This window comes from Schistocerca piceifrons, chromosome 6 (genome assembly GCF_021461385.2).
Source record: "Schistocerca piceifrons isolate TAMUIC-IGC-003096 chromosome 6, iqSchPice1.1, whole genome shotgun sequence".
Lineage (NCBI taxonomy): Eukaryota > Metazoa > Arthropoda > Insecta > Orthoptera > Acrididae > Schistocerca > Schistocerca piceifrons.
This window is the reverse complement of record NC_060143.1, coordinates 522574012-522586603: the sequence shown is the minus strand read 5'-3', so window position 1 is coordinate 522586603 and position 12592 is coordinate 522574012.

The following is a 12592-nucleotide window of genomic DNA, read 5'->3' as shown; positions in this document are numbered from 1 at the left end:
ATTTGTTGCAGATCGCGGTTTACGTTTCACATGTGGCTGAACACTTCCTGTTTCCTTAAATAACGTAACTATCCGGCGAACGGTCCGGACACTTGGATGATGTCGCCCAGGATAAAGGGCAGCATACATAGCACACGCCCGTCGGAAATTTTGACCACAATAGCCACACATCAACACGATATCGACCTTTTCCGCAATTGGTAAACGTTCCATTATAACTCGGGTATTGTATTACGAAGCAAATACCGTCCGCACTGGCGGGATGTTACGTGATACCACGTACTTATACGTTTGTGACTATTACAGCGCCATCTATCACAAAGCGAAAAAGTGGTCCAACTAAATCATTCATATTTTTTTACGTATTACAGGAATATGTAATAAAAAATGGGGGTTCCTATTTAAATAAACGCAGTTGATATCCGTTTGACCTACGGCATCGCCATCTAGCGGGCCAACCGTATCGCCATTTGGTTTCCCCCTTCAAGCTAGACGAGTTTTTTCGTTTGAGGCTTATTTCGTGAGATATATTTGGCCCGGTAACAATCAATGGAACACCCTATATATATATAATGCTATTGCACTGCTGTCGTATCTCAGCTACATGGCTGTAGATGAGTACACCTACGGAATGCAGATACATGAGTATTAGTAGTAATTCATTCATTATTCTAAAACAATTTTTTTGTTGTTGTGTTACTCCTGAGATGTCCTTGCTTTGTAGATGATAATACTGGAGTTCCAGCACCTGCACCACCACCACCGCTACCACCAGCCGTCGGTGGTTCAAATGGCTCTGAGCACTATGGGACTTAACATCTGAGGTCATCAGTCCCCTAGAACTTAGAACTACTTAAACCTAACTAACATAAGGACATCACACACGTCCATGCCCGAGGCAGGATTCGAACCGACGACCGAAGCGGTCGCGTGGTTCCAGACTGTAGCGCCCAGAACCGCTCGGCCACTCCGGCCGGCAGCCGTCGGTGGAGTCGCGCCATTGCTGTCATTTGGCACTGATAGGATTTTGTTTTCTTTGCAAGAATATACCGCCATTTGACTGCACGTTTCCTGTGTACGATCTAGATATCAGATTTCACGCTATTATCGAATGCAATGCTAAAAGGAAAAGAAGCAAATACTAGGGCATAAGATAAAAATTTTAGATGTATGCCAATATACAATTACCAGAGATGCACTTACATCTTTCACCATTGGCGTCATTTTGCTGTGTACAGTCCAAGATGAGAAATATACAGTTCAACATATTTGATTAACATGATACGAATGGTGCAAAATTAATGTCTCATAGGAATGCAGTATATTATCGTAGAAGTACATTATATCTGGGGAAGTCAACCCAATGCAAGTAAACACAAGACTACCACATCCCTGTAAGATGTAATCATGAAAGTGATGTCAAAGATGTAGATTCTAGTAGATCTCACACAATAAAATGTAGAAGTATCTCAGATATAAGTTTACTTGTGTTATGTCTCACATAATGTATGTGATTGTCTCTGGAAGTGGCATTGTGAATCATCATCTTAGTAGTTACATGTAAACATCTTTAATGATATGAAATGAACATTCATTATTTTGCATGAAGAAGCCGTAGTCTGCAAGGAACAGACGAAATAAAATACAGACGCAATGAGTAAGTGTCAGTAATAACATAAGAAACTACTCAATACAACAATAGGTGCCAGCCGGTGTAGCCGTGCGGTCTTGGCGCTTCAGTCTGGAACCGCGTGACCGCTCCGGTCGCTGGTTCGAATCGTGCCTCGGGCATGGATGTGTGTGATGTCCTTAGGTTAGTTAGGTTTAAGTAGTTCTAAGTTCTAGGGGACTGATGACCACAGAAGTTAAGTCCCATAGTGCTCAGAGCCATTTGAACCATTTTTGAACAACAATAGGAGCGGGTTTGCAGGAGGGGAAGCAACAAAAGAAACATGACTGAATATTTGATTGAGTATTGAAGGTGGGTAGCGCAGGAGGGGGTGAGGCAGTGGGGGAGATGTAGTAGTCAATAAACTACAACAGACAGAGTGGTAAAACGAGAAACTTGATTTTTTTTTATATTACAAAACAGTCCCGACCGCATAAATATGTTTGTGTAATTTAGTGGTGATCGGTTTCGACCACTATTCTGGTCATCATCAGACCACTTACTCCACGGGCGTCTGCTGAAACTGGCAAGGAGGAAGCGCCACTCTAGGAGTTGAGAACTTTCGAGGGGGGGGAGCAAGAAACCATCATAGACAACCTCCCCCCCCACCCACCCACCCACACCTCACACCAGATCGGACCATCTCCTTGGTGGTTGCAGTCACTCACATCTTAAATGAGAGTCTCTGGGTCTCTGGTAGAAGAAGTATATTGATTTAAATACTGAAATGATAACAACGAGATTTTCGGGAAAGCTTCAGAAAATGTGAGAGAACATCGTGATGTGCATTTATTTTAGGACTGGAATTCGCGTCACGGTGCAGTTACCCATCAGACTTTTCTCCCTGTCAATTTTACGTCAGAGGGAGTCTGTTCCACGTTTTTTTAATTTTTGTAACGTCTCTTCATATGAGAAATTGAAAACTTTCTCGGAGTACAGATTGTTCTATAAAACTGCGGGAGAACTGCCAGATATCTGTCAATTACTGGTACAACTTTCCGGGTGAATATTGACGAGCCGTTCACTGAGCTCCGCCCCATACGTAGTGTCCTAGTTGGCATTTCACATGCATTGCTTGGGCACATGCGCTTCTGCTGTAAGTCTGTGCGCTGCTTTGCATGCCCTCTGTTGTGAAAACTCGCGTCTTCGATAACAAAACGATGTCTTCGCCTGGTAAGATTGCCGGACGACGCTGATTACACACAGAACGAAGTTTTCTGTAATCGGGCCACAAGCAGAATTTAATTGGAAACCATCATCTCGATTCATGAAGGATTCAGACAGTTGTACTTCCACTGATTGACTGATGATTGAGCTCGAAATGTTTGACGTATGGACGAAAATCTTTGTTTTATTACATTACATCAAATTACACGTAGAAATACATTGTTGAGAGATAGTGAACTTATGTTTTTGCCGAAGGCAGGTGTACCGGTGATGGTCTGTAATCCAATCCTGCAGAGTGTATGTCGTTTGTCCTGTATAAGATTAGCAGATTTCACAAATAGTTCTCTAAACACCTTCTTTGCGCAACTCTATGTCGTCCTGCACAGATCCCAAAAGCGCTGATATTTTGGAAGGAGACCGAAAAATTACTTTATGTCTTCTTAACGGTCTGTTTGTTTTAGCTGAAACATTTCCAGTACATTGTAGATAAGTAATCGTTTTCAAGGTCTCATACTTTTCCTTGTACTATCGTTTGTACGTCTGTAGCGCTCAATGTATTCGGTGAGATGAATATCCGTTGTTCAGGAACACAATCTGTAGGTGTTCCAGTTGCCTTTGCAGACTATTGACATCTGAGATGATACGGCGTCGGTGGATCAAGGTCTTTAGAACGTCCTTCGTTTGTGCAGGATTGTGGCAGCTAGTAGATTGTAAATTAAGATCAGTATGAGCGGACCCGCGCGGGGTAGCCACGTGGTCTAGGCGCCTTTCCACGGTTCGCGCGGCTCCCCTCGGCGGAGGTTCGGGTCCTCCCTCGGGCATGTGTGTGTGTTGACCTTAGTGTAAGCTTAAGTTACATTAAGTACTATGTATGTCTAGGGCCCGATGAGCTGAGCAGTTTGGTCCCATAAGACCTTACCACAAATTTCCAAATGTTCTAGAACATCTGCGGCGTACTTGCCTTCTCCTAGGAAATAAATCGGCTATCACGGAAAACTATATTTGGACTGGTCATTCACTGAAACATAATGAAACAAAAATTATGGGCAAACTTTTGGAGCTCAGCTGTCAATGAGTCAGTGGAAATGCGACTGTCTGAATCCCTTATGAATCGAGACGGCGGTTTCCAGTTAAATTCTGCATTGCACGTGATTGAGACACCCTGCTAAATCCGCAGGACAGGACAGGTAGCTGAATTTGTGGAAAGGGGCCAAAACAAGCGGCTGTCAGTTACACTCGAACATACAACCTTTTATTTGATCAAACATTACAACAGCGAAGAAAAAAATTTAAAAAAAGAATACACAGCTTTAGTTTTGGAACTTAAGATCACATTAATTTAAAAACGCCTGGAATCCAACAACTTATAGCTCAACCAAAATCAGAAATTAAAAAGGAAAGTCTTACCTCAAAACAGTTCCTTAATTAGGCTGAAAGCCCAAAGAATCTGACACTTTAAGAGCAAAACAACCTTAATCTAAAAATCGACTGGAAGCCATACAAATACAAACAACAAGAACAAATAAGAAAAGGCAGTACACCCAACGGCGCTCAGAAGTTTCCGAGGGTAGGCCTGAAATTCAGACACTAACGCTCGCTCAGCTGAGACAGGCAGTCGGCCCAACCATTCTCGATCCGACGACAACCCAACCGACAGTGAGCGGACCCACCGACAAGATAACCTCCGCTTCACCCGCCCAGCACACAACAGGGAGTTCAATGGAACAACGTAGAAGGTATTGGCGCCCACAATCAGTTATACATTAAGCTGTCAAACTACACACCAAGCTGGACAGTGAAACACAATGAGGAAGATACACTGCCTCAATTTACGTCAACGGCCAGGGCAGGTAACCGGAACATTAACAGCCACAAGGCAGAAGATTCCGCTGGTGCACTTCAGTTCAAATAATGAAGTACAGTTTAACTCCACCGGAGGGTGGCTAAAATTTGCCAACTTGAAAACACACGTTGTTGCTCGTGGGATTATCCCAACAGCCGACAACGAACTCCAGACGACACAATGTGAACAGTCGTGACTTGCTGGTAGATCAAGTCAAAACTCAACTTTCGTGTCCAAGATTGGTCAGCCGCGAACCTCGTAGAAATGGGAACAACACCACACACTCTGACACCGCATAGAGGCCCCCCAGCTGGCCCAGGCAAATTACAGGCCGAGGAGATTTCCTCGCTGCTCCACGCCAACCGACCAACTCCCAGGCCCGGAAACGGTGAAACGACCAAATATTCGTCGGCCGATGAGACAACCAACGGAACGACGAACCAACAGTCGTCCAGCTCCAATCTCCCTCCATCGGACAGTTCATGCGTGTCGCCAGCGGTCGGCGAGCACTGGCTGTCGGCGTCTCACCAGCGCTCGGTCCCCGACTTCACTGCTGGTCTGCCCCGAACTGACTGCCAGACACACGACGACTCAAAAATACTATCGGTCGCTCCAGAGAGGGTACGACAGTGCGCTTATCGATACGCACTGCTGCTGCCGCTCACGGGCAAGTAAGGCAGGAAGTTAGTGACGCCAGTAAATGGAATAATAAAACGATGCGTTTGTACCGTAATTGATAATGACAAACAATAAATGGCATAAACGAGAGCCGTGCACGGTTCAGTGATTCCAGAAAAACTTTGTGCTCTGCGTAATCGGCGTCGTCCTCTGATCTTACCGTTTTGATATAGAAGAGGCGAGCTTTCAACATGGAGATCGAGCAAAGCAGTGCACAGTCTTGCACAGCAGAAGCACAGGCCCTCAAGCAATGCATGTGCAATCCCAACTAGGACATAGGCATGGTCCGGCGTGATCTTAAATAGGAAAGTGTAGTGTACTGCCCATCAGTATTCACCTGAATATCGACAGAAGACTCTGCACCGAAATATTGTACCATCAAGTTACACGGATCCGTAAGTTCTCAAGAGATTTTATAGAACAACCTCTTCATACGGTTGTCTTTCAGGACAGACCTTCGTTGAGTCAACTTCTCATTACTACCAGGTCCCGCTTTCCCACAAGGCACTCTGGGTACGTTCCCAGGGCCCCGTGATCGGTAGGAGCCCCTAGTTCCTGTCAGATCACCAAACGATAACCGATATTTGTTACCGAAAAACAAATTTATTTCGAACAAAATCAAACGATAATGATTGACTACAATACCTACTTGCTTATTAGCTTTGCGCAGTGCACAGTTCTGCATGGAGCGAATAGCGACGTAAACGTAAACGTGACCGACCGATTTCAATAAACAGACTCCTCTCGCAGGAGAGCTTCTGTAAAGTTTGGAAGGTGGGAGACGAGGTACTGGCAGAAGTACAGCTGTGAGTACCGGGCGTGAGTCGTGCTTCGGTAGCTCAGTTGGTAGAGCACTTGCCCGCGAAAGGCAGAGGTCCCGAGTTCGAGTCTCGGTCGGGCACACGGTTTTAATCTACAAGGAAGTTTCATATCAGCGCACACTCCGCTGCAGAGTGAAAATCTCATTCTGGAGACTCCTCTGTATTTGCCTTCTGTGTTGTGATCTTTGCTTCGTTTGTAGTTGTTACTGATAGTGCTCTGAGGTGTTCTTTGTTTAAATCGTCGTTTACATGTTTTTTGTGTTAGCGGCTATTTTCGGTGTAAAAATAAGTACTGAATTATAAAATGTCGAAACAATCTGTAAAAATAAAAAGAAGTTGTACATCAGAAGAAATTAATCGAAAAGGTACCGAAACTAACAGGATATTTTACTGCTAGCAGTGGAGCGACTTCTGTAATTACTACTCCTGTAGGTAGCAATCAAGTAATAAATGTTCCACATGATAAGTCATTTCGATCACCAATTGAGGCAATTTCGGAAAGTTCATGTTCTAAGCCAATTTCAGATTTCTACCAGTTTAGGAAAAGAGACTGAATCCAAAAGCGACCGTCCCTATGAGTAAAATGTAATAACTTCGGTGACTTCAACCAACACCGACAACTGTATCAGTTGAACAACAGTTTTCCAACCCCGAAAAAATATCACACGAGCCCTCTGATTATTTTCATGATAAATTGTACAGAAAGAAATCGCGAAATTTTGATTCGTAAGGTAGGTGTCCAAGCTGCTGGCTGTGTATCAGAGACAACAAAGTGTTTGGAAATGGTTCAGAAATTGTACAACTTTTTGTCGAGCTCTACCCACTGATGGTATATATTGACAGAAGATTGAGATTAAAAAAATTGTAAAATGTCTTTCAAACCAGATGGTCTGACAGAGCTGATTCAGTAAGTGCCTTGCATGAAGGTCATAAGAAAATTATAGTAACTTTGATGTCCATCGCAGAAGATACGGAACAAGCAAAAGAAACTAGAGACGAAACCCTTAGCGTGTCAGGAAAAATGGGAAAACTAGAATTTGTTATACTAATGTAAATTTGGGGCCCTATATTGGAAATAATAGGCTAAACATGTAATTTTCTTCACAAAGAAACAATAACGCGGCACCTTGCAACTAATTTCTTCGTTTCACTTGATGATTTTATCATTAACCTCAGGAATAAATTTGATGACTTCGAACCGTCCGTCAAATAAAGAAACCCGGAATCTGATTACAAGGACCAGTCTCAAAGAACAAAACGCAGAAGCTCACGCCAGAGTCTTTGTGATGGCTCTGCACCGACAGTCTAAATGAATGGAAAAGAGAAATTCTAAGTAGAAACGTTTCTTGCCATAATTGATACCCTGAACATTCATCTCAAACAGAGATTAAGTTCGTATGAGAACATAAGTCAACGTTTCGGTTTACTTTTTCGCTTGAAAACTCTGAATTCCGAAGCACTGAGACAAACTTGCACAGAATTTGCGGAAATTTATTATGAAGGTAACGAGCAAGAGCTGGAAGCGGGATGTCTGGAAGCGGGATATTAACAGAATACTCGAAAATTGTTCATAGTAAAAATGAGGCAGCTAATAGTATATTGGACATATATCACCTTTTGAAAGAAAACAAAATTGAAGACACATTTCCAAATGTAGAAATTGCATTGAGAATGTTTTTAAGCATCGTGGTAACCAACTGCAGTGCGGAACGCCGCTTCTCCAAATGGAAGAGAATGGAAAATGAATTAAGAAGTACAATGTTTCAAGAGAGAATAACCAGTTTACCGCTGATGTCCATAGACTGTGATATGCTCAAAAACGTAGATTCTGACGAAATGATTAACGCTTTTCCCCATCTCAAATCTAGAACGGTACTTCAGTCAACATAGATTTTTAAGCACTAAGCTGTGGATGCTAAAAGAGTTACTTTTGGGGATTATGTAATATTATCTATTCATTTAACGTGACTGTAAAGAAATAAAAATATATCTAGAACCTCGCTTCTCTACTTTCTTTGGCTACTCCAACAATGAAGTGCTCTGTCAAGGTCATAGGGCACCATCATCCTAATGTACTCAGGGCCTCCAAATAGGTTAAAGAAGGCCCTTATTACTACTTGCTAATATCCAGATCTATAGCCCGCAGGACATCTGTAAGTATGTCGGGAAGGAAACCACTTACCTCCTGCTCGTTCTTGTTCGTCACGGAAGCTGCGAGGGAAGGAAGTTCGTTAGTAAGTCTCCGTATGAGCTAGTATATATCTTAATTTTATCCTCATGCTATTTTATCGAGACGTATACAGGAGGTAGTAATTGTAGACTGACTTTCCTAGGAACGTACACCGTCGGAATTTTAATAGTAAGCCGCACCGTAATGCACGATGTAGCCGCGCGGGATAGCCGTGCGGTCTCAGGCGTCTTGTCACGGTTCGCGCGGCTCCCCCCGTCGGAGGTTCCAGTCCTCCTTCGGGCATGGGTCTGTGTGTTGTCCTTAGGATAAGTTAGTTTAACTTGGGTTAAGTAGTGCGTAAGCCTAGGGACCAATGGCCTAAGCAGTTTGGTCCCATGGTCCTTACCACAAGTTTCCAATTTCCAGTGCACGATGTCTCTATTTTAGTGTCTGCGACTGAAGTTGACCGACCACCTACGTCACACTTTCACGTATATTAAATTGACCCGTAACATTAAAAATGCTTGTACTTGGATTTTTCTCTACTTCCCGATTATGAAAGTGTCCCGTGAACAAATTAATTCCCAGGAGAAACCCAATGATTCGTCCCATCAGTGTGAAACAACTTGTAGCAAATGGATCCTTCCGAGCCACTGTGGCATAGAACCATGCCTTGCCCATATAAAAACAGTAAGAAGTTAGCCTCATGCAAGTGCTGAGTCACGGTTTCTTCATGACAGATGTTCGGGTGAGTCAACACCATCAACAAAACAGGCCGGACACCGCTTAACCGTGACGTCATGGAGTTTAGTTCGTCTGCCTCCGTACAGGTGCTAAACATACGATTAAAAACTGACTTTGATGCTTAAGTATCATAAAATTGTGAAAACACCTCCCGTTCTTTATTTTTTTAGTACAACACATTTCGCTTTTATTGCCAGATACAAAGAATAATAAACTAAATATTTCTCGTAATAATATCAACATGCAAAAACTAGTGTAAACAGCACAATTCGAGATCGCTAATCATGATTTTTTTTCATTTGAAAATATATTTCCACTTAGTTGATTTACAAGGAATGAGTTCAAGAGACAAATGAACGCATTTTTAAGTGTAAGAGAAACTAATTTTTTTCTTTAGAAAATAGGTAGCGAAAAGACATATGCAGAAACATCTTCGACAAATGAATTCTTCTGAGGACGTTTTAGCCCATTATGTAACACTTATGCAAGAAGAAATGCATGTTTTCGCTACTTTCTCTTAAATAAACATTGTTTTGTGGAATGTGAAGTTCATTTCACCTCTTGCTCAATATTTGGTTGTCTCTTTCGTTTACCTGCAAGCATGGTTTTTGACCTTACTTGATCATCTCGCTTTTTAATGAAATTGTTTAGCACACTATTACTTACAACCTGAATAATTCGTTGCTGGGTCACACTTGTCGAATGAGTAGGAAGAGAATGTCCACATAAAATATTTGGCGAACACCTTCCAGACAGAAAAAAGATACTTCTCTCTTTGCAAAAGCTGCACCTTCAAATGGTTGAGTAACATGTTCATCACAATATATACAAAAGATGCACAAAGCACCTCATCACCATTTGAATAACAGAGACCATCGCTATCTGATGGAGCAGTTAAATTATAATGCGACAGTTTTTCTTTTGTGTCACTCTGTGCAGTCACAAATTCTGTAGAATAACTACACGTTAACCATTTGTTACATTCATGGGAACAGTATCCTGCTGTGTTGTAACTGAGAAGCCACATTTCGCCAGATATTTCATTCACACAATTGCTATCTACCACAGAGGAATTAAATTCTGACACAGCTGTTACAGTACAATCGTCACAGGAAGAAAAAAATTACATGGCCACATATGTTCAGAAGTCTACTAATTCTGATATTCTTTCCTACCCTAAAAATATGAAGAACTGAATTATTGTAGTTTGTACCAGCCAGATGTCGAAACAGCCGGAATCGAGTCTTCCATCTGTCTGTTTAGACTTCCCCTGGTAGGAGGAAATAGAGTCCAAAATCAGTAAAGATATCAAGTAAACGTTAAAGGTTCGAGTTGGGGATCTTAGGGAAACATTGTAAAAATTTCAGCTATTTGCTGTGCACAACCGTCTCGTCCGATGATGACGGCGAAAATATGGTAAAAGTACCCTTTTGTGGGGTTTTACGACGAACTACCCACGACCTAATGGTACCTCTATAAGTTCCACCACGCACACCGTAGAACATATCAAATGTAAAAAAGAACCGACCGATTTGTTCCATCTATGTAAGGCAGGAGGAAGTGTGTAATATTCATACTTTGACCCTGTACGGTAAGATAGTGATTATGTATATAAATGGTACGTAGCCAAAAGGTAATCCAAAACCCTTCACTCTGCTTTATTAACACCAATAGAGCCCAAAGAATGAGCACCGTAAAATCCCCTTTTTTTAGAACGAATTAGTTACGCGTGCCGTCGCATGCGTACCGATATTTTCGTTAACGGGAAGCAAACAGTGTTAGCTTTTACCTCTACTGCATCTTCAAACTTCATACCTACGAATGATACCGTGACGCGTCTCGTGCAACGAGAATCTCTGCAGTCGACGGTGTATTTCTAGCAAGTGGCACTGCGTGCAGGGCGCGCCTCTACCGCTAGCCTCGTATTTGCGAGCCACTGAGCTGCAAACGAAACGCGAAAACAGGAACGGGGCAGAGGGAGCAGGAGAAAGGAGACACCAAGTTTGTTATAATGCATTATCCTCTCGGGTGGGTCGTCACTCCGCTCGGGAACACAACAAACTTAACGCAATTTACGGTGGCATTATTATGCACATCTTTTAGCAGGGAAAACAGAGCAACCGTCGCGTTTTCATGTGCCGAGTAGCCGCAGCGGAACATGCAACTCGAGAATTATGGCGACCTGCGACCACAGACGTCGTTCTTCCTCAAGTTTCCTCATCTTCCCAAGCCGTCGCCTCAGCATGTACGCCTGTACACGAGTCTTCTCTCTTCACAGCGTAGCAATGTCCGCAGACTTCTTTCAGAATATTAGAAAGGAGAACGTGTGAAAGAAAGAGAATAAACCGTTAAAACTACTCGTATAAATCAGTAACTTTCTGTAGCTCGGTCGAAACCAACACAGGTCATGATTATTTATTTAGCATATGGCAGTACAAATTGTACAAATTAAAGTGAAACTAACGAACAAAAGGTACTTAATTTTGCTAAATTAATAGAATTGAAACGCTAAGTTTACAGATTAATATCATAATTTTCGATCCATTTAAGGGCTGCGTCTGTCACTACAAAGAAACCTTCTGAAATTCCAGACATCGCCTGTTGCGGTGTGTTCCACGGTCTGATGTTCGTCATCGCACTCAGATTGAGGGGAAATAGTATTTTCCCATTGGTAGAGACCTTCTGCACGGATGCCATGGCCTGGGCGGACTGAATTTTCTCGTATTTAAAAATCAGAAGGGGTGACCTGTTTCACTTGGTAAGAACATTCTAAGGCCAACATCGCATAAATATTTCTTTATTTAGAAACAACCGCTTTCGACAACTTTGCTGTCATCTTCAGGGCTTTAAAAAATTTTGTTATAAATTGTTTTCATTTTGAGTTGGGACCTCACGCCAATTTGTCGTATAAATAAAATGTAGTACTTTACATAAATGTGTCATAAATAAAACATTTAAAATCAGCAAGCACCTCGTGCACCTGGCCATGTCCAACTATGTAGCGCCGTCCCATGTGACCGAGCGGTTCTAGGCGCTTCAGCGTGGAACCGCGCGACTGCCACGGTCGCAGATTCGAATCCTGCCTCGGGCGTGGATGTGTGTGATGTCCTTAGGTTAGTTAGGTTTAGGTAGTTCTAAGTCTAGGGGACTGATGACCTCAGATGTTGAGTCCCAAAGTGCTTAGAGCCATTTGAACCATATATGTAGCGCTTACAAATGATTGTTATCTCACAGAAAACACAGTACACAATAAAATACCCAGTAGCACATCTGTTTACGTTAGCTGGACATTTTCTAATCATCAAAGATCAGCCTTACAACGAGTATAAAGTACAGGGAATGAGTCGCACTTCATACTCCCAGTCAGGTGGATCTTCAATAATCAGAACATGTATAGCTAACATAAGCAGATATGCTACTGTGCATTTTATTGTGTACTTTGTTTATTTTGACGTAAAACTCGTCTATAGCTGCTCCATATGCCGACATGGCCAGGCGGA